Genomic DNA, 20,145 nt, shown 5'->3' on the forward strand with positions numbered 1-20,145 from the left:
ACATCCCTCCATACAATTTTTTGTTCACCTAAAATTTGTTTTCCCTATCACTTTTATTTCTTTTTTCCCTTCTTGAATTTTCCTTAAATAGCTTTTCCATTTCAATTTCTTCCCTTCTCGCACCATTTTTCAATTTCTTTATTTTAATGACATGATACAATTTAGAAATTCCCCATGCTCCAATTATACAAATCAAAGTAATCAATATTATCTGTATTATTTTCAACATTATCCCTTTCCCTAAGTTGCCAAGCCAGTTTCCCACAGAAGCAAAACCTTTGCCAACATTTTCCCAAATTCCAGGTTCTTTCAGCTCATTTAAGTCAGTGTTCTCATTAGTCAGATAGCTAATTAAGCTTCTAATCTCCTTACTATTATTAGGTATCACCGTACAACAATGTTGTCTAGCACAAGTCGGTTCTGAAGAGTCATAGATCTTACTGCAGCCATTTCTGTATATATTAGGATCATGGTTCCTGAAAACATTAGTAACTCGGAGGGAAGCCTCAGTTCATCATCTAACACAGTTAGCAAAGAATGGCTTGCTGATCCTATAAAGCATGCTGCCATTGTAAATGCTTTTCAGAGTGCAGCCAGCGGCAAAGCCCCAAGTCCAGATGGGGTCCCAATTGATTTATATAAACACAATATTTGATCTCTGGGCCCCCCTATTAACTAATGTCCTTAGGGCAGCTGTTAAAGGCAACCTGAAGGACTCCTGGAAATAAGCTATCATAGTCTCCATCTTTAAAAAAGGTGATCGGAGTTCGCCTACATGCTATTGTCCGATCTCCTTAATAGACTCCACTGTGAAGATCCTTGTGCGGGTCATCTTAGATAAATTAGACATTTGGGTCAAAACCTCTGCCTTCCTTTCGCCTTTACAATACGGCTTTGGATCTAAATTGGGGACAGTAGAGCAGGCGTTACATCTAACCCTCATTTGGGGAAAGTTGTGAAAGCCAGGAGAAGTTTGCACCATATGGCATTTATGGACCTCTCCTGTGCTTTTAACCTAGTGGACAGGGATATGTTTTGGGTCTTATTGGATCAGGCAGGGATCGATCATCCTCTTGTGGATTTAGTGCCACGCCTACCTACTGGTACAACTACTAGGGTGCATTATACTCTTTCTGGTGATTGTACAGATTCAATTTTGGTATCCAGCAGAGTGAGACAGGGTTGTATTCTTGCTCCTTTTTTATTTTCATTATATATTAACTCCTTAGGTCCCTTTTAAGAATTATACAGTCCAGACATCCCTCGAGTCAGCACACAGGCTGTCCCAGTTCTTCTTTATGCAGATGATGCAGTTCTTTTGGCATTAACCGCCAACGGGCTCCAAAAATTGTTAGATAGGTTTTATGACTTTATGCCTAAATTAAAAATCAAGGTCAATTTTCTGAAATCGTTTATTATGACCTACAGCCCCGAAACCACTAAAACAAAGGCCTTCTCTATTGGTGGGACTAATCTAATGAGAGGCCCCTCCTTTTGTTACCTGGGTATTCTGTTTGATGCTCGTGAGTCATGGGAGAGGCAGATCGCCAAACAAGCACTGAAATGGGAGCAGACTCCAACGCCTTATTTAGATTTGCTAGCCGGCTTGGCCGCAAACCTATTAGGGAATTAGTCCAGGTGTACAGGACTAAATACTTCTCGCTCGGGGTGTATGGTGCTGGGCTGTGGGGTTGTGTATTACTACGTCGAGTGCACGCAGTTGAGATTACATTTCTATGTCAACTGCTAGCATTGCCACAAAGTACTGCAAGCTTTATTCATCATCTAGAATCAGATATGGACTATATAGAGGACTTTGTGGCTATGGCCTCTTTGTTGTTATGGATGAAAATATGGGGCACCTTAAAGGCAACTTTTTTGCGGCTATTATTAGCAGACTGCCTAAAGCTGGATAATTGGCATACCATCCCATGGTTGCTATATGTCAAAAGCCTCTTTTATAACCTCGATCTAAATGTGGTTTTCGATCTTCCTGATAAGATTTACCTCCAGCTAAAAGAATGTGTTAAAAGGTGTTAACTGTCTCACGCTGAAGAAAGGTGCATCAGAAGGGCCCTTAGTATGGTCTCACTGCTGAATTTATGCAACTTGATAATATTTCAGGGGCAAACACGTACCTGGTTATCTAATCCCCAGCACAGGTTTTATGTGACAAGGCTGAGGCTTAACCTAATTCACTATTTGGTTGCCTTTCCAGTGGCTGGTTCAAGAGAAACTATGTGCAGCCAATGCCCCTGTGGTGGTGTTTCAATTCAATCCACAATGCACTTTATGCTCTTCTGCAAATTGTATTGCCACTTTCAAGGTCACTTTCTTCTGCCCATTTTAAAAGACATGCACTTTACGTCCCACATAATAGGCCTGCGGTATTTGCAATCTGCTGCTACACCCGAAGTCTGTTTCGGTATTGAGAATTTTATTAGGATCACCTTAAAATCACCGAAGCTATTTGGTTATGGGGTCTGAATGTATAGTCAGTCTCCAAAATTCATATGTTTACGGCAAATGTTTTAAATATTTAAATATTGTGACATAACCCATTTTTTTTAATGATGATGCTGATTTCTTAGCGATTTGTCAGTTCTACGGCCTGTACTGTATATGTACTTGTAGGTGGGAAGCTATTCGCAAGCCTTTCCGCCTTATGAAATATCGATAGTCTAGTTTTATTGATCAATATGTTTAATGTCTGTTTCTAATGTTTTATGTTTTTAATATTCAGTTCTTAAATTATTATGAATATGATTTAGTTTTTACCCTTTTATGGCCCAATTGGGGCCAAATAAATTATTTTGATTGATTGATTGAATCCGAAAGTAGAAGAGAAAAATTCTCAGTTTACAGTTTTCCAACCATTCAGTTTTTTGATCTTCTTCACATGCCAAAATTTTGACCTGGGATTTCTTGATCAAAACAAAAGGACAAAAATTCACCCTGCCATTCATTTGTCATTGCATACACCCATTCGGGACCTGCGTACCTTCTATTTGCAATTCTCTTTCTTTTCAATCTTCGACCTCCTTTTAATTCTCCATCACTCAAGTCTTCTTTTCTCGTTGCGTCAACTGCTTCCTCAATTGTTGTCACTGTAATTGCTTCTTTCCTCCTTGCTTGTGATTTCGCCCACTTATCTCCTGTAAGTGGACCTTTTCTTCAATGCTCTTTTCAGTGCTGGATTTGTAATTTCTCTTTGCTCTGCAGGATTTTCTCTTGACGTACCTGCTACTGGTTCTGGAGGAGTCAGATTGTTTTGGCTTTGATCCGCCTCAACTCATTCCTCCTCTGGGTCTGTTGTTTGCTCTGTCTGTCTTTCAAGACTGTCTGCTTCTGGGAGAGCCCTCCTCTGAACAGACTCTTCTGCTGCCTCAGTTGAGGTTGGTTCACATTCAGTCTCCTGCATTTCTTCCACTTCGTCTCTCACAGGAGTTTTTGAACCGCTTTCAGTTTGTTCAGATTCAGTCACTGTTTCTCCTTCTCCTTCTCCCCTCTCCAATTCTGGAGTTGGTCTGGAAGTTGTTGGTACTCTCAACAACCCTTCTCCATTGTCCAAAGGGCATGGCACTTTCCGAGTATGGCTTGCATGGATCCAATTCGGGACTCCAGCACACTTCACAGCTGTAGTAGTAACGAGTACTACTTGGTAGGTGCCTTTCCACTGAGGCTCCAAGCAAGTCTTCCTCATGGGTTTTCTGATTACAACCCAGTCTCCCACTTTCAGGTTGTGGGTTTGATCTTGTGATGTCTGCAGTGGGTGACTTCCACCTGATGAGAGAAAGAGGGAACCACATCAGCCAGGCCTTTGCAGTAGTTCAATACCATATTATCTGTTATGTTCACAAGATCAATTGCAGGAATCGCTGGCAACCTCATTGCACTGACCATGAGGATTTAATGCGGCGACAGTCCAGTTTTCCTGGCGGTGTGTTTCTCATAGTCATCAGAACTGATGGCAGTGCTTCTGGCCATTTCAGATTCGTGGACACACACATTTTTGCCATTCTTGATTTCAAGGTACCATTTATCTGCTCAGTAAGTCCTGATGCTTCAGGGCAGTATCTAAAATGCAATTTCTGCTCAATTTTTAAAGCCGAACATAGCAATTTGATTACTTCATTGCTGAAGTGACTTCCCCTATCTGATTGTAAAGAGACCGGAAAACCAAAACGTGGTATCAGTTCCCCCTAAACAATAAGTTCACCACTGTGAGGCTGTTATTTCTTTGTGTAGCGAAGCTTCAATCCAGTGACTAAAGATACAATCACCAACACATATCTCAATCCTCAACACACAAGCAGTTCAATAAAATCCATCTGCATTCTGCTAAATGGATCTCCCGCTTTTCCAATGAGGCTCAAACTGACCACAGTCCCTTTACCCACGTTTACATGCTGACAAATGATGCAACGATGGCAAATTGCTTTGGCAACCTGTCTAAATTTTGGATTAAACCAGTACTGTTGGAAGGTACGAATCATCGCATCCCTTCCAACATGTGCTTGACCACAATAATATCTAGCCATTTGAGTCAACAAACTATTAGGCAGAACCACTTGGCCCTCGCCTGAAACCCATATGTCATCCTCATGTTGAAAACCATTTTAACTTCACCCAGTTTCTCCTTTCCTTTCTGTCAACATTTCCTTGAAGTGCTTTCAGCTCTTCCAATGTGTCAATTACATGCAAAGCATAACCAGCACAGTCTTCGCCTTCCGGTAACAATTCCCATTTGTCTTCAAACTATATACTGTTCAGTGCACAAAACCTTGTGAATTGATCCGCATATCCATTTCCCATTGACACAAAATCTTGAGATTTCAGGTGCGCACTGCATTTCACCAAAGCAATCTTGGATGGCAGTTGTATGGCTTGCAATAAGTCATGGATTCTTTCACCATTCCTAACTGGCGAACCAGAAGAGGTCAGAAAACCCCTCTGTGACCACAGCTGACCAAAGTCATAGACTATTCCAAATCCATAGCTGTGCAGAAACATGGCATGCTCTAGTAAGAACTACTAATTCAGCCACTTGTGCAGAATACACTACTCAAAGCCAGGACGCTTAAAGTATACCACAAATTGCGCACAGAGCATATCCTGCTCTCAATGTTCCTACGTTATCTCTTAAACAGGAACCATCAACAAAAACAATTTGGTCATTTTCTTCCAATCGGGTATCTTTAATGTTAGGTCTTGGTTTTGTGCACAAGTCAGTTACCTCCAGACAGTCATGTTCACCTTCTTTAATTTTGTAAACTTCAATATTCTCCTTTGGAAGCAAGGTTGCTGGGTTAAGCACTGTACACCTTTTCAATGAGACATTTGGGGAGTCCAGGATGGCAGTCTCATACCGTGTCAGCCTGGCATTAGTTAAATGCTGAATCGTGGTTCTGGTGAGTAAAACGTCTAGGGAGTGATCGACCATGAAAGTTAAAGGATGTCCCATCATAATGCTCTCACTCTGAGTGAAGCGCAATCCAACCGCTGCATCTGTGTGCAGACAACCTGGTAAGGCTGCTGTGATTCGGTCCAAAGTAGCTGAAAAATACGCTACTGGGTGGTTTACACCACCATGGACTTGAGTCAGAACAGACAATGAACTTGCATCACTCTCATGACAAAACAACGTGAAGGGTTTTGTGTTGTCAGACATTCCCAAAGCTGGGGCTTTGCATAAGCTCTCTCTCAACTCAGTAAAGGCTTGATCTAGCTCTAAGGGATCAGTTATTTCTTTGTGAGTCAGCTTCTGTAGGGGGTTTTGAAATAATTGAAAAGTTGGGAATCCCCTGGCGACCGTAGCTCAACATTCCCAAAAACATTCTAACATCTCTCTGTGTGGCTGGGGGATTAATCTGCAATATGTCTGTAACCCTCTTTCTGGAAATTCTTCTAGCTCCTTTCTCAATTTGGTGACCCAAATATTTCACTTCTTTCTGACAGTACTGTAATTTTGCTGGGGACACTTTATGCCCATTCTTCCCTAAATGATTCAGTAAAGCAATAGTATTATACTTTCATGCTTCCCTCATCTTTGAGGTAACTAACAGATCATCAATGTAGTGGAACAACGTCGATTGGAAAGGCATTTCAAATGACTCCAGGTTATTTTTCAGGATTCGGTTGAAAAAAGACGGTGACTCTGAAAACCCTCAAGGAATTCTACACCAACAATAGACTTAATCCAGAAATGTAAAACAGAAAAGAAATTGACTATCCTCATGAAGAGGTACTGAAAAGAATGCTTGTGACAGGTCCACTACGGTGGACCATTCAGCATCACATGGGATCTGAAACAGAAACCCTGGATTTGGCACTACTGGACAACATTTAATTACAATGTCATTTACTTTCCTTAAATCCTGAACTATTTGAGATTTCCCACACCGCTTTCACAAACTCACTATCAGTGAGTTATATGGACTGCTCAGCACTTCTTTTAAAACACCTTGGTTTACAAACTCTGCAATTATGGGAGCAATCCCTTCAATTGTGTCCTGTGTCATGTGGTATTGGGGTATTTGGGGAAAAATCGCATTTGGTTTGACTGGAACTTTAACTGGCTCAATTCCTTTGATTAGACAAATGTATTTTCCTGTAAGACCCCACACCTTCACTTTAACTGTTCCCTGTAAGTCAGAAGGAAGATCTCACACTGTGAAAACTGGAAAGAAACTGATTAAAGGAAACTGTGTCACAATCTTTTTCTGTAGGCAAGTCATCTCATCATCACTGTTTGTCTGGATGGCAATCCCATAGTTCAAGCAAGTAATTGAACACCTTGTCTTGCACAGTAAGTCTCTCCCTAGTAGGGATACTGGACTTGAATCACAAACTACGAATTTGTGCAATCCCTCAAAATTGCCAATTTTCCCCTGGACTGGTTCTGTGACTGGGTTTGTCAAATACTTATTGGCAACTCCAACAATCTGGACTGTCTTCCCTGAAAGGGGCAAGTTTGGAACCTCTGCAGTTCTCAGTGTTGAGTGTTTAGATCATGTGTTGAATAAAAATAAGACTTTGTGACCCATCACAAAATTACCTTTCTAATCTTCTTCTAAGGAAGCTGCTAGCACACATTCCTCTTCGTCCGAACATTTACTCACCCAATCATCATTCGCCTCATCGTCACTTTGTAGTGGAAAGTGGTGTACTGTGTTATTACTCTGGTTAAACCTTTGACCTGTGACCTGCTGAGGAAGCATCACCTGCTGCTACTCCATTGGGGCTTGAGGTATTTGAATTTGTTGTCTAGGTAACATTTGCACTTGAGGCTGCATTTGCTGTGGCTGGGGCATCTGCAAACAGGGCATCTGCACTTGTTGAACGGGCTGAAAACTTTACATTGGGTGCACATTATTTTGGAAATTCAGATTTTGACCTCTCATTCTCGGTCCTCTCATATTTGGGAAAGAATTGATTTCATTTGTTTGCTGAACAACACCTTCCTGACCTAACATTGAACAATCTTGTTTCCAGTGTCCGAGGCCTCTGCAAGTGTAACACGACAACAATCTCTTCATTCCTTGCACATAATTCTGAACAACAACTGTACTTCTTTTTATTTCAGCTGTTATTTTCTGTAGGAAAACCTTGAAGGGTCTACACAAATGACCCCTTTGCGAATTCAGAATTTTGTCTACTTTTCAGAAATGTTTATATGTCCAGGATCCAGCATTGGTTTCATATCAATTTCTGTCATTAATTGGAAGGAGGCTGAAAGCACAAAAAATAGTGAAAATGGGGTATGTCCCAGTAGAATGCCAAAACTGTGTTGAAAATTTGCTTTTCTGATTCAAGTCTGCCTGATCCTGAAATCTGTGAAGATGGTGATTTTAGCACCGCAAACCCTTTGTTGATGCCATTTGCAGGGGGTAAAGCAGATGCTTTCTTCTGCAGCACTTTTTTCCCATTTTTGTTTTAAAACACACATTTTAGCTGTATTTTAGCTAATTTCTTGGTCTCCTCCAGGGGAAGCCACAAACTCTGGGTACCTTTACAATCCCAAGAATGTTGGAAAAAAGGGCACAAATTTGGCAGGGATAGCTTATGTGCACACAAAGGTATGGGGCCTAAGCGCAAACTAGCCCAAATATCCCAAAAAGGGCTCAGCACTGGGGGGGGGGAGAGGCCCTGCAGCTAAGGGGTAAATCTCTCCCTTTCTACACTCAGATTCAGGGTTCTATGCTCAGTGTTCCCGTTATTTCCCTGGCAAACAATGGTATGACTGGACCTATGGTAACTGGTACTGGCACTGCATCTGGACTGGATCTGACATTTGAATCTCTCAGGTACATTACTCCTGTATTCTGACTCATTAATGCAGACACTTCTGCCTGAGCTCCTGTTGTGGGGGTGTATCTTGGAGTAGTCTGTGCTTGTATTTCGGACTTCAAATTCTGTGGGGACTCTATCTGGATCAAAGTTGGCTTCTGGTAAACCTGTCCTTTCTGCATTAACTTTGTTGCGGTCTCTACAATTGGTACATCTGGGTAAATTCCTGGCATGTCAACCTGCGGCATAGGCCTTTGAATTGCAGAAGTATTCAGAACACTATGGCTAACCTGTATCTGGCTCTGGGTGGACTCAACTGTTGTCAGAGCTGTAGGATCTACACTGGTACTTTGACCTTTCTCATGCACTGCATGTGGTGGGGGATGATTCCTCTGTAACTGTAAAATGAGCTCATCATCTTCTGAGTCTTCTTTGCAAGTCAAAGACTTTCCAGACTCTGTCGATCTCTGCTCTTTGTCATCAGAAGGATCAGAATCCCTCTTTCTAGTACTCTTTATAGCCTCATTCCCGCTCTCTTGGATAATTGCAGGAAACAACTTAATTCCCTGTAAAGTCTCAGTTATCCAAAATTTCTGATCAATATCCCATCTTGCCTCAGCTAAAGTCTTCTCAGGCTTCTTCATTTTTCTCTCAAACTTCAATTGCTGTTGTTGTCTGGCTACTAGTTCCCAAATGGTTAAAGCTTCGAACTATGCCGGTCTCGGAAGAGGTTGCAAATCATACACTACTCTCCTCTAATTTAACGAAAATCCTCAAATGAAATGTTCCATGAGCAGGGAATTCTAAACTCCCATCTCTCTCTGTTTCTTTGCACCATTGTTTCAGCCAAAGACATGGCAGCACCTTGTTCTTCGAACACAGTACAGGCGGGTGTACCTTCTGGTGGTGTAACTTCTCCTATTCTAGATGGTATGAACATATCTCCCCTTAAGGCACTCTTTAATGCTTTGAAAAATGTAATTTTCTGTAATTTACACTACTTTCAATCAAATCAGGAAGTGGCTTTCAATCCCAAAATCTTTTTCGCCTACCTTCTCAACCAATTGTGCTTCACGGTTGTCCACCAATCTGTTCGCGACCCTTCTCACTAACCAACTTATCCCAGCACGGCTCCAATGATGTCACACGTACAGCAGCTGACAAAGCCCTTCGGCTAGCCCTCCCAACCTCAGATCCACGCACAACTAATACAAAATATTGCGAGCACTAAGGAAAAAAAAACAATACACAAATTTGTGTGCTTACTACAGGTAGGTAACACAATCGCTTCAGAAACCTTACTGATTTTTCTCTGTGGCCTTTCGCTCCTGAGAGATACTCCTTCTATCTCAGTTTCCCTAACTCACAAGCAAAATTCGACCAGCAATTTTCACTCTCAACTGATGATTGGATCTGTCCTGGTACACATAGCACTCACCAAGTCTCAGTCGAAAACCTATTGCTCACTTCAACATGCACTCTTGAGTTTGTCAGTCACACCCAATTGACCTATTAAACAGACAAATTACAACATAAACCAGGTGTCTCATGAACTTATTCAGTACTCCGGAGTCTTAGACCACGCAGGGTTCGTATACCAACAACCACGTGGGCAATTTTTGAGCACAAAGAGCCACACACATGTGAAGTTCGACGACTTCCCTACTCTCACACTTTGGAGTATGCAAACTCCTTTAACAACTTAATTTGGCGTATGCAATTTCCCCAAACCCTCACAAACATCACCTTTCACTTGCGTTTAAGATGAGGAAGCGCAAAACCTATTTACTTCATGCTGTCACTAGAATGCTGTGAACATCCTCAAACAAACATTGGCAAGCTCCAAAGTTTCTGGGAAGGTCATGGTAGGTTCTTAGGGAGACATTTTCTCTCCACTTTGTATCATCGTATCTGAAAATCTTAACCTTTACCAATTTCTCTTACCAAATCTGTGAACTATATTAATCTCTTAAAGAGACTACCCATCCAACTCTTTTGCCACTTCTGAGGAACCGGTCCTTATGATGACCTCTTAAGGAGACAAACTGAGTAAAGGGCTCTATGATGGCCCCCTAAGGAGACAGCATGGTACTCATCTACCTATTTCTAAGAAAACAACTTTATAGTGTCCTCTTAAGGAGACTAATCATGCTACTGTTTTACCTAGTTCGTAAGGGGAACTTTATGGTGGCCTCTTAGGGAGATATAACCATCCTACTCTGCTACCATTTCTGTTAGCATGTCAGTCGTTGTTTGGTCTTTATGTTAATAGATAAGGGGACACGTTATAGATCGATTAACCTTTTGACTACGCTTAGTGATTCCACCACAAGTCCCTAAACTGGATCCAAATACATCAGCATGATCAATAAACATCAACAAAATCTCTTAAGACTCATTAATTGTCACACACCATGACCCATTTGCTCATGAATAACCACACTATTTAACAAAGGTTAGAAAGTTTATTTCCCTAGATTAACAATGCTAATATAACGTATATTAATCTCAAAACCATATGGTATACATACACAAACAACACTGGTTGACCAAATCTTCTAAAGAATCTCAATTTAGCTAGTGCATTGGCTATCAAACATTCTCAAATCACAGTGCAAATCAACAACAAGAATAACTGCACATTTGAAATGACATATATTTAGGTTCAGCAAATGAATAACATCGCCTCCTTTAATAATGATTGGTTAGCATTTTCTGTCTCTTCCTTTCCACCTTCAGATTAGAATAGCATGCTTGGGCTTCATGCAAAACAGTTTTAGTCAAAATTTAATCTGGAAAACATCTAGCTATGGCTCTATAAAAACAGCGGCTTGTACATAGAAACAAATAACAAATCTATAGCTAAAACAATAGCATTTTGTTATACCTCTCCTCTTTATGGATCGGCAAGCTGCGATTCTCTTCGTCAGTTGGACATCAGTATGGTCTTCTTCAGCAAAAGGATGGTGAAAGGGAATGTCTCAGACACAGGAGTCTCTAAGCAATCTGAAACATTTAAGAAGCAATATCTAAAGGCAGCATCAAATTCATTTAGCCATCAAGCTTCAAAGTTAAAGTTAAGATTAAAGTAATCTGGAACTGCTCAGCTCCCAAAACAGAATAAAATGAGCGTGAGGAAATGAGAATGAGAAAATGCCCACCTTTTCCTCTGTGCAGTTGGGCTAACTTAGAATCACCTAAAGAACTTCCCACATTACTATTGGTCAGAAAACCGTACGTTTACAGTCAATCCAATTAGAATTAAACCTCAAATTGAAGATATAATGAAACTGTCTTTCACACGTTGATGATTGGCTTCTTTTCTCCTGTTCCCATCGTTCGATTCAGCAGGGAACAATTTTGTAACACTCTGTACTCCAGTCTGTGCATCCATTGTTAGTTCCTGAGAACGTCGCTGTCTCACGCATCAAGTTAACAAAGTATCAAATACTAGTACAGAACACTCTAGCAAGCAGTTCTCATGAGAAAGTTAAAGACATTTGCTAAAACGTTTGGTCAACTAAGTGTGCACAATACATGAATTGATTTCTCTAGACATACATTCCACAATTTTATTAAACAGTGTAGCTCTCATTAACTTAACCCCTTCGCTGCCAGGCCTTTTCCCCCTCCTGTGCCGAGCCTTTTTTTGGCTATTTGGAGCAGTTCGCGCTTAGGCCCTCATAACTTTTTGTTCACATAAGCTACCCATGCCAAATTTGCGTCCTTTTTTTCCAACATCCTAGGGATTCTAGAGGTACCCAGACTTTGTGGGTTCCCCAGAAGGAGGCCAAGAAATTAGCCAAAAAACAGTGAAAATTTCATTTTTTTAAAAAAATTTGGAAAAATGGGCTGCAGAAGAAGGCTTGTGGTTTTTTCCCTGAAAAGGGCATCAACAAAGGGTTTGCGGTGATAAAATCACCAGCTTCCCAGCTTTCAGGAACAGGCAGACTTGAATCAGAAAACCCAATTTTTCAACCCAATTTTGGCATTTTACTGGGACATACCCCATTTTTACGATTTTTTGTGCTTTCAGCCTCCTTCCAGTCAGTGACAGAAATGGGCATGAAACCAACGCTGGATCCCATAAACCGCAACATTTCTGAAAAGTAGACAAAATTCTGAATTCAGCAAGGGGTAATTTGTGTAGATCCTACAAGGGTTTCCTACAGAAAATAGCAACTGAAAAAGAAAAATATTGAAATTGAGGTGAAAAAAACATCAATTTTTCTCTAAGTTTTACTCTGTAACTTTTTCCTGCAATGTCAGATTTTCGAAAGCAATATACCGTTACGTCTGCTGGACTCTTCTGGTTGCGGGGATATATAGGGCTTGTAGGTTCATCAAGAACTCTAGGTACCCAGAGCCAATAAATGACCTGCACCCTGCAGTGGGTTTTCATTCTATGCCGGGTATACAGCAATTCATTTGCTGAAATATAAAGAGTAAAAAATAGCTATCAAGAAAACCTTTGTATTTCCAAAATGGGCACAAGATAAGGTGTTGAGAAGCAGTGGTTATTTGCACATCTCTGAATTCCGGGCTGCCCATACTAGCATGTGAATTACCGGGCATTTCTCAAATAGACGTCTTTTTTACACACTGTCTTACATTTGGAAGGGAAAAATGTAGAGAAAGACAAGGGGCAATAACACTTGTTTTGCTATTCTATGTTCCCCCAAGTCTCCCGATAAAAATGATACCTCACTTGTGTGGGTAGGCCTAGCGCCCGCGACAGGAAACGCACCAAAGCGCAACGTGGACACATCACAGAAAACAGACCTGTTTTTAGCAAAGTGCCTACCTGTAGATTTTGGCCTCTAGCTCAGCCGCCACCTAGGGAAACCTACCAAACCTGTGCATTTCTGAAAACTAGAGACCTAGGGGAATCCAAGATGGGGTGATTTGTGTGGCTCGTACCAGGTTCTGTTACCCAGAATCCTTTGCAAACCTCAAAATTTGGCTAAAAAAACACATGTTCCTCACATTTCTGTGGCAGAAAGTTCTGGAATCTGAGAGGAGCCACAAATTTCCTTCCACCCAGCGTTCCCCCACGTCTCCCGATAAAAATGATACCTCACTTGTGTGGGTAGGCCTAGCGCCCGCGACAGGAAACACCCCAAAGCGCAATGTGGACACATCACAGAAAACAGACCTGTTTTTAGCAAAGTGCCTACCTGTAGATTTTGGCCTGTAGCTCAGCCGCCACCTAGGGAAACCTACCAAACCTGTGCATTTCTGAAAACTAGAGACCTAGGGGAATCCAAGATGGGGTGATTTGTGTGGCTCGGACCAGGTTCTGTTACCCAGAATCCTTTGCAAAGCTCAAAAATTGTCTAAAAAAACACATGTTCCTCACATTTCTGTGGCAGAAAGTGCTGGAATCTGAGAGGAGCCACAAATGTCCTTCCACCCAGCGTTCCCCCACGTCTCCCGATAAAAATGATACCTCACATGTGTGGGTAGGCCTAGCGCCCGCGACAGGAAACGCCCCAAAGCGCAACGTGGACACATCACAGAAAACAGACCTGTTTTTAGCAAAGTGCCTACCTGTAGATTTTGGCCTCTAGCTCAGCCGCCACCTAGGGAAACCTACCAAACCTGTGCATTTCTGAAAACTAGAGACCTAGGGGAATCCAAGATGGGGTGATTTGTGTGGCTCGGACCAGGTTCTGTTACCCAGAATCCTTTGCAAAGCTCAAAAATTGGCTAAAAAAACACATGTTCCTCACATTTCTGTGGCAGAAAGTTCTGGAATCTGAGAGGAGCCACAAATTTCCTTCCACCCAGCGTTCCCCCACGTCTCCCGATAAAAATGATACCTCACTTGTGTGGGTAGGCCTAGCGCCCGCGACAGGAAACGCCCCAAAGCGCAACGTGGACACATCACAGAAAACAGACCTGTTTTTAGCAAAGTGCCTACCTGTAGATTTTGGCCTCTAGCTCAGCCGCCACCTAGGGAAACCTACCAAACCTGTGCATTTCTGAAAACTAGAGACCTAGGGGAATCCAAGGAGGGGTGACTGGCGGGGCTCGGACCAGGTTCTGTTACCCAGAATCCTTTGCAAACCTCATATTTTGGCTAAAAAAACGCATTTTCCTCACATTTGAGTGACAGAAAGTTCTGGAATCTGAGAGGAGCCACAAATTTCCTTCCACCCAGCGTTCCCCCAAGTCTCCCGATAAAAAAGATACCTCAGTTGAGTGGGTAGGCCTAGCGCCCGCGACAGGAAACGCCCCAAAGCGCAACGTGGACACCACCAAAATTTTGGAAGAAAACAGAGGTGTTTTTTGCGAAGTGACTACCTGCAGATTTTGGCCTCTAGCTCAGCCGGCACCTAGGGAAACCTACCAAACCTGTACATTTCTGAAAACTAGAGACCTAGGGGAATCCAAGGAGGGGTGACTGGCGGGGCTCGGACCAGGTTCTGTTACCCAGAATCCTTAGCAAAGCTCAAAAATTGGCTAAAAAAACACATGTTCCTCACATTTCTGTGGCAGAAAGTTCTGGAATCTGAGAGGAGCCACAAATTTCCTTCCACCCAGCGTTCCCCCACGTCTCCCGATAAAAATGATACCTCACTTGTGTGGGTAGGCCTAGCGCCCGCGACAGGAAACGCCCCAAAGCGCAACGTGGACACATCACAGAAAACAGACCTGTTTTTAGCAAAGTGCCTACCTGTAGATTTTGGCCTCTAGCTCAGCCGCCACCTAGGGAAACCTACCAAACCTGTGCATTTCTGAAAACTAGAGACCTAGGGGAATCCAAGGAGGGGTGACTGGCGGGGCTCGGACCAGGTTCTGTTACCCAGAATCCTTTGCAAAGCTCAAAAATTGGCTAAAAAAACACATGTTCCTCACATTTCTGTGGCAGAAAGTTCTGGAATCTGGGAGGAGCCACAAATTTCCTTCCACCCAGCGTTCCCCCAAGTCTCCCGATAACAATTATACCTCACTTGCGTGGGTAGGCCTAGCGCCCGCGACAGGAAACGCCCCAAAGCGCAACGTGGACACCACCAAAATTTTGGAAGAAAACAGACCTGTTTTTAGCGAAGTGCCTACCTGTAGATTTTGGCCTGTAGCTCAGCCGCCACCTAGGGAAACCTACCAAACCTGTGCATTTCTGAAAACTAGAGACCTAGGGGAATCCAAGGAGGGGTGACTGGCGGGGCTCGGACCAGGTTCTGTTACCCAGAATCCTTTGCAAAGCTCAAAAATTGGCTAAAAAAACACATGTTCCTCACATTTCTGTGGCAGAAAGTTCTGGAATCTGAGAGGAGCCACAAATTTCCTTCCACCCAGCGTTCCCCCACGTCTCCCGATAAAAATGATACCTCACTTGTGTGGGTAGGCCTAGCGCCCGCGACAGGAAACGCCCCAAAGCGCAACGTGGACACATCACAGAAAACAGACCTGTTTTTAGCAAAGTGCCTACCTGTAGATTTTGGCCTGTAGCTCAGCCGCCACCTAGGGAAACCTACCAAACCTGTGCATTTCTGAAAACTAGAGACCTAGGGGAATCCAAGGAGGGGTGACTGGCGGGGCTCGGACCAGGTTCTGTTACCCAGAATCCTTTGCAAAGCTCAAAAATTGGCTAAAAAAACACATGTTCCTCACATTTCTGTGGCAGAAAGTTCTGGAATCTGGGAGGAGCCACAAATTTCCTTCCACCCAGCGTTCCCCCAAGTCTCCCGATAAAAATGATACCTCACTTGCGTGGGTAGGCCTAGCGCCCGCGACAGGAAACGCCCCAAAGCGCAACGTGGACACCACCAAAATTTTGGAAGAAAACAGACCTGTTTTTAGCGAAGTGCCTACCTGTAGATTTTGGCCTGTAGCTCAGCCGCCACCTAGGGAAACCTACCAAACCTGTGCATTTCTGAAAACTAGAGACCTAGGGGAATCCAAGGAGGGGTGACTGGCGGGGCTCGGACCAGGTTCTGTTACCCAGAATCCTTTGCAAAGCTCAAAAATTGGCTAAAAAAACACATGTTCCTCACATTTCTGTGGCAGAAAGTTCTGGAATCTGAGAGGAGCCACAAATTTCCTTCCACCCAGCGTTCCCCCACGTCTCCCGATAAAAATGATACCTCACTTGTGTGGGTAGGCCTAGCGCCCGCGACAGGAAACGCCCCAAAGCGCAACGTGGACACATCACAGAAAACAGACCTGTTTTTAGCAAAGTGCCTACCTGTAGATTTTGGCCTTTAGCTCAGCCGCCACCTAGGGAAACCTACCAAACCTGTGCATTTCTGAAAACTAGAGACCTAGGGGAATCCAAGGAGGGGTGACTGGCGGGGCTCGGACCAGGTTCTGTTACCCAGAATCCTTTGCAAAGCTCAAAAATTGGCTAAAAAAACACATGTTCTTCACATTTCTGTGGCAGAAAGTTCTGGAATCTGGGAGGAGCCACAAATTTCCTTCCACCCAGCGTTCCCCCAAGTCTCCCGATAAAAATGATACCTCACTTGCGTGGGTAGGCCTAGCGCCCGCGACAGGAAACGCCCCAAAGCGCAACGTGGACACCACCAAAATTTTGGAAGAAAACAGACCTGTTTTTAGCGAAGTGCCTACCTGTAGATTTTGGCCTGTAGCTCAGCCGCCACCTAGGGAAACCTACCAAACCTGTGCATTTCTGAAAACTAGAGACCTAGGGGAATCCAAGGAGGGGTGACTGGCGGGGCTCGGACCAGGTTCTGTTACCCAGAATCCTTTGCAAAGCTCAAAAATTGGCTAAAAAAACACATGTTCCTCACATTTCTGTGGCAGAAAGTTCTGGAATCTGAGAGGAGCCACAAATTTCCTTCCACCCAGCGTTCCCCCACGTCTCCCGATAAAAATGATACCTCACTTGTGTGGGTAGGCCTAGCGCCCGCGACAGGAAACGCCCCAAAGCGCAACGTGGACACATCACAGAAAACAGACCTGTTTTTAGCAAAGTGCCTACCTGTAGATTTTGGCCTGTAGCTCAGCCGCCACCTAGGGAAACCTACCAAACCTGTGCATTTCTGAAAACTAGAGACCTAGGGGAATCCAAGGAGGGGTGACTGGCGGGGCTCGGACCAGGTTCTGTTACCCAGAATCCTTTGCAAAGCTCAAAAATTGGCTAAAAAAACACATGTTCCTCACATTTCTGTGGCAGAAAGTTCTGGAATCTGGGAGGAGCCACAAATTTCCTTCCACCCAGCGTTTCCCCAAGTCTCCCGATAAAAATGATACCTCACTTGCGTGGGTAGGCCTAGCGCCCGCGACAGGAAACGCCCCAAAGCGCAACGTGGACACCACCAAAATTTTGGAAGAAAACAGACCTGTTTTTAGCGAAGTGCCTACCTGTAGATTTTGGCCTGTAGCTCAGCCGCCACCTAGGGAAACCTACCAAACCTGTGCATTTCTGAAAACTAGAGACCTAGGGGAATCCAAGGAGGGGTGACTGGCGGGGCTCGGACCAGGTTCTGTTACCCAGAATCCTTTGCAAAGCTCAAAAATTGGCTAAAAAAACACATGTTCCTCACATTTCTGTGGCAGAAAGTTCTGGAATCTGAGAGGAGCCACAAATTTCCTTCCACCCAGCGTTCCCCCACGTCTCCCGATAAAAATGATACCTCACTTGTGTGGGTAGGCCTAGCGCCCGCGACAGGAAACGCCCCAAAGCGCAACGTGGACACATCACAGAAAACAGACCTGTTTTTAGCAAAGTGCCTACCTGTAGATTTTGGCCTGTAGCTCAGCCGCCACCTAGGGAAACCTACCAAACCTGTGCATTTCTGAAAACTAGAGACCTAGGGGAATCCAAGGAGGGGTGACTGGCGGGGCTCGGACCAGGTTCTGTTACCCAGAATCCTTTGCAAAGCTCAAAAATTGGCTAAAAAAACACATGTTCCTCACATTTCTGTGGCAGAAAGTTCTGGAATCTGGGAGGAGCCACAAATTTCCTTCCACCCAGCGTTTCCCCAAGTCTCCCGATAAAAATGATACCTCACTTGCGTGGGTAGGCCTAGCGCCCGCGACAGGAAACGCCCCAAAGCGCAACGTGGACACCACCAAAATTTTGGAAGAAAACAGACCTGTTTTTAGCGAAGTGCCTACCTGTAGATTTTGGCCTGTAGCTCAGCCGCCACCTAGGGAAACCTACCAAACCTGTGCATTTCTGAAAACTAGAGACCTAGGGGAATCCAAGGAGGGGTGACTGGCGGGGCTCGGACCAGGTTCTGTTACCCAGAATCCTTTGCAAAGCTCAAAAATTGGCTAAAAAAACACATGTTCCTCACATTTCTGTGGCAGAAAGTTCTGGAATCTGAGAGGAGCCACAAATTTCCTTCCACCCAGCGTTCCCCCACGTCTCCCGATAAAAATGATACCTCACTTGTGTGGGTAGGCCTAGCGCCCGCGACAGGAAACGCCCCAAAGCGCAACGTGGACACATCACAGAAAACAGACCTGTTTTTAGCAAAGTGCCTACCTGTAGATTTTGGCCTGTAGCTCAGCCGCCACCTAGGGAAACCTACCAAACCTGTGCATTTCTGAAAACTAGAGACCTAGGGGAATCCAAGGAGGGGTGACTGGCGGGGCTCGGACCAGGTTCTGTTACCCAGAATCCTTTGCAAAGCTCAAAAATTGGCTAAAAAAACACATGTTCCTCACATTTCTGTGGCAGAAAGTTCTGGAATCTGGGAGGAGCCACAAATTTCCTTCCACCCAGCGTTCCCCCAAGTCTCCCGATAAAAATGATACCTCACTTGCGTGGGTAGGCCTAGCGCCCGCGACAGGAAACGCCCCAAAGCGCAACGTGGACACCACCAAAATTTTGGAAGAAAACAGACCTGTTTTTAGCGAAGTGCCTACCTGTAGATTTTGGCCTGTAGCTCAGCCGCCACCTAGGGAAACCTACCAAACCTGTGCATTTCTGAAAACTAGAGACCTAGGGGAATCCAAGGAGGGGTGACTGGCGGGGCTCGGACCAGGTTCTGTTACCCAGAATCCTTTGCAAAGCTCAAAAATTGGCTAAAAAAACACATGTTCCTCACATTTCTGTGGCAGAAAGTTCTGGAATCTGAGAGGAGCCACAAATTTCCTTCCACCCAGCGTTCCCCCACGTCTCCCGATAAAAATGATACCTCACTTGTGTGGGTAGGCCTAGCGCCCGCGACAGGAAACGCCCCAAAGCGCAACGTGGACACATCACAGAAAACAGACCTGTTTTTAGCAAAGTGCCTACCTGTAGATTTTGGCCTGTAGCTCAGCCGCCACCTAGGGAAACCTACCAAACCTGTGCATTTCTGAAAACTAGAGACCTAGGGGAATCCAAGGAGGGGTGACTGGCGGGGCTCGGACCAGGTTCTGTTACCCAGAATCCTTTGCAAAGCTCAAAACTTGGCTAAAAAAACACATGTTCCTCACATTTCTGTGGCAGAAAGTTCTGGAATCTGAGAGGAGCCACAAATTTCCTTCCACCCAGCGTTCCCCCACGTCTCCCGATAAAAATGATACCTCACTTGTGTGGGTAGGCCTAGCGCCCGCGACAGGAAACGCCCCAAAGCGCAACGTGGACACATCACAGAAAACAGACCTGTTTTTAGCAAAGTGCCTACCTGTAGATTTTGGCCTGTAGCTCAGCCGCCACCTAGGGAAACCTACCAAACCTGTGCATTTCTGAAAACTAGAGACCTAGGGGAATCCAAGGAGGGGTGACTGGCGGGGCTCGGACCAGGTTCTGTTACCCAGAATCCTTTGCAAAGCTCAAAAATTGGCTAAAAAAACACATGTTCCTCACATTTCTGTGGCAGAAAGTTCTGGAATCTGAGAGGAGCCACAAATTTCCTTCCACCCAGCGTTCCCCCACGTCTCCCGATAAAAATG

The sequence above is a fragment of the Pleurodeles waltl genome, chromosome 10 (assembly GCF_031143425.1).
Source record: "Pleurodeles waltl isolate 20211129_DDA chromosome 10, aPleWal1.hap1.20221129, whole genome shotgun sequence".
Classification (NCBI taxonomy): domain Eukaryota; kingdom Metazoa; phylum Chordata; class Amphibia; order Caudata; family Salamandridae; genus Pleurodeles; species Pleurodeles waltl.